Source organism: Ricinus communis, chromosome 3, assembly GCF_019578655.1.
Source record: "Ricinus communis isolate WT05 ecotype wild-type chromosome 3, ASM1957865v1, whole genome shotgun sequence".
NCBI classification, from domain to species: domain Eukaryota; kingdom Viridiplantae; phylum Streptophyta; class Magnoliopsida; order Malpighiales; family Euphorbiaceae; genus Ricinus; species Ricinus communis.
Window position 1 is genome coordinate 8,959,569 of NC_063258.1, and position 3,602 is coordinate 8,963,170.

Consider the following 3,602-nt stretch of genomic DNA (forward strand, 5'->3'; position numbering starts at 1 on the left):
TAAGGTCGATTAATTTGCTAGATTAAGAATTAACGAAGCTTAATAGAGGTGGATTAAAGCTTAAGGCTAACTTAATATTTGATCGTTAGGAAGAGATTCTAATTTTAGATTTTTAGGTTTAAAACTTTGGTTTTCTCGAGAGGAAAACCAGAGTCAGTTCAGAATCCATCCACGGGTTGCATAATCGAACTCAATAATCTGTTAATTTTTATTTTGTTTCCAACTAATCTACGTCCTCTTGGGTTCCCTTTCTTGTCTTGATTATTCCCTTTTCTTATGCACTCTCGCATTGCATTTAGAATTCAATATTTTAGTCATTAGTAAATTTAGAATCCTCCGTTGTTATTTTTAGGCTATATAACAAGGAACGAGTAGTAACTCTAGGATTTCACTTTCCTGAGGGATATGATATTTTTAATGCTTGCCATTATTCTAGGCTGCATCGATAGGTTCACTGTCTTAGTTGTAGTTGCATAAGCTTCGCATCAAGTTTTTAGCCTTATTGCTGGGAACTTTGTTTGAAAACTAGAGTGAAATTTGTTATTTGCTACTTTAGCCATTTTTCTATTATGTTTTTGTCATTGCTTTTTATTCATTTATTTATTTGTTTGGGTTGTTGCTGCCTTGTTCATTTCAGGTAGTTTATGACCAGGAGTTCCAATCCTGCACCAGTAGACCATCTGCCCAAACCAGGGGGATCCCTCAGGCAGTCGAGGAAGCGTTTAAACGCGAAGGAGGAGGAGCAGATTAAGATTCCTGTCAATATAACAATAGACATGGAAGACGACAACAACACCGTTGCTGAAGCAAACAGGACGATGTTTCCTCTTTTGTGCAGTTTGATGATGAGAGCATGTATGATGCAGGGAGAGGTACAAGGACTTGTTGAGATGTTACCCACACCACAGTTTGCCAGTATGGATACAGGTGCAGACTTTTTACAATGGCTTGAACTCGGCTATGAGATAGATGGTGGATGCAGCTTCAGGTGGGGCCATCAATGGTAAGACGCCAGAGCAGGCCTAGAACTTAATTGAAGAGATGGCCATAAGCACATATCAGTGGCAATCTTCTAGGAGTAGGCCAGGACGGTAGGGAGTGGTGAACCAGGTAGATTCTACATCAGCCTTGGTAGCTCAAGTGGAGCTTTTGGCTAAGAAGAACGACCAGCTCAAGATGCCAGTCCAGGCAGCGTAGCTTGGCTGCAAGTTTGTGGTGGCTCGCACTATAGTGCAAACTGTAATGCAAGAGGTATGTTTGCTTCTCCTTCATCTTCTTCTACTAACCATGAACATGTTGATTATATGGAAAATACGCCCAGGTAGCAGAACAACCCCTATAGCAATACATACAACCCAAGATGGCAAAACCATCCTAACTTTGAGCAGCAAAATAACAATACCTAGGGTCCACCTGGATTTCAGAAGTTGCACCAGTGATGGGCTACTGATGCAACCTACACCTAAGGCAGTGAACCTATCGATCCGGCCTAGCACTAGTGAGTATCAAGGTCGTATCCCTAGAGATTGGTGAACCTAAAGTTACTGCTGTTCGTTATGTTATCTGATTTGAAATAAAGTGTGAGAAGTCGAAATTACTTAACTAATGACTATGAATGCAAATAAATGAATGAACAGCAACTAACAGTTGAAACACAACCGTAATAAAAGAAGCAAACCCGAAGGGGACCTAAGTGATGGAATTCTAAGGTTGATTTTATAAATTACCAATCTTGCTACCCGTGCCTAAATCCTGAATTGAACTCGGCACCTCTCTCTCGCTCACCCAGTTCCTAAACCTGCTCTAACCTAATGGAATCTCTTCCTATCAGATTATTATAGATTAGCATTAAGCGTGATTTAGATCTATTAAGAGTTGTTAATTCTTAATCCGGTGAGTGAATTAACCTTATCTCTAAGTGTTAACTACCAGTTCCTACTACTCAATTTCCAGTTGTAACAAGCATTTCTCAATGTCACGAAACAACCCAAAAGACAATTAATTCAACGTCTCAAATTAACTGAATCAAATTTTATTACTAAACAGTAAGAAGATTACAAGAATGGCAGTTAAAAATTCAATAATTAAGCACAATCCATCAATAAAGGTGAACCTCAATGGGTTCGGCAGCCCTAGTTACTCATAATGAAAGAAACAAATACAAAAGGAAATAAACAACAGAAGAGGAAATGGAACATGTAACACCTCTTCTCTTGAATCAGAGTGGAAATGTCGCAAGCACCGATTCTGAAACCAGCCTCAAGTATAGATCTCGGATGTCTCGGTCAATCGTCTAGAAACTTCAATCTTTGCTTGAATCCTCCAAATCAATGCTTTGAACTGACGTTGATCTCCTAAAATGTCAAGAACAGAGGTGTAGAAGTGAGGGGTCGCGCGCGTAGAGAGTCTAGAAATCAGAAGCGGACCCTGTCTTTTTTTACGTGCGCCTACTTATAGGCAAAAGTGCTCTAGCCCGTGCCATGGCCCATGCAATGGGAAAGGGAGGCCGTGCAACGGGCTGTGCATATGTGCATGGTCGTGCAATTGCCCGTGCGAAGGCCTCGAATTGCATGCTAATCAAGGAATCGACTCCAACAAACATTTAATATGCGTAAATCATCCATATAGCTTGGTTTCTGCCTGGAAATCAATCAATTTCCCATCAATGAGTCCAAAAACCTGAAATACTCAGAAACATACTGAAGTGCGATCAAACAGGAATAAATATGACTCAAATACAGGAATAAATGATTAATAAACAATTAATAAATATGCATAGAATCGTCTACATCAAACTACCCCACACTTAAGCGTTTGCTTGTCCTCAAGCAATTAACAACTTACTCCTCAAATAGATACCAAATAACTCAATCAAATACTTTGCAGGAGGTTAGGTCAAAACAAGTCTCAAAACTCCATGACGAATTTCCTTAAAATTCCCAAATCAATAAATCCTTGAGAGAGAGAACAAAGTTAATGAAAATGCTAAAATTAAAATGATAAACCATCCAAACTAAGAATTCGAGAACCATGCCTTACAAGATGTCACTCAAAACACACAAGTGTATATAGGTGAAAGAATATCGTCAAGCTCTCAACACAAAAGTACAGAAAAAGGTGCTTACCATAAGCTTGCTTATAGATACGATCTCCACCACTGTGAAATAGTCAATAAACATGATCAAAGGGTCTTGAGCCAGGTTGTAATGGGGTTAAGGTAGGGTACGGAGAAATATGGAAAGTGAGCTGAAAGTTGCTGGAAAATTATGCAGGTAATGCAAGAATATAGCCAAGGATCGGTCTTTGTCACGAAAATTGAAAACTAAGTTGCTCTAATAATAAGATGATGCTCGAAATATTTTATTATTATTATTATTATTATTATTATTATTTTTTTTTTAATCCTGCAACAACAGATAATGCAGGATGAAGTAATACAATGCTCAATCAAAGTAGTAAAATGATATGTACCATTTGGATTGAAGGGAGCATCTATGAAAAATCTAGTAACTTAGTGAGTATATGCAAATTGATCCAAAATGAAATGCAGCATAAATGTACATAATTTCCAGCAATGATGGTAGAAAGAATGGTAGAATGAA

At 38.4% G+C, this 3,602-nt stretch overlaps 1 non-coding gene across 1 annotated transcript; it reads right to left on the reverse strand.

Moving 5' to 3' along the window:
* Positions 1-808: 808 nt before the first annotated feature.
* LOC112534220 lies at positions 809-911 on the reverse strand. Its single transcript, XR_003078521.1, has one exon. It is a non-coding gene; the product is annotated as a small nucleolar RNA R71 (small nucleolar RNA).
* Positions 912-3,602: the final 2,691 nt, after the last annotated feature.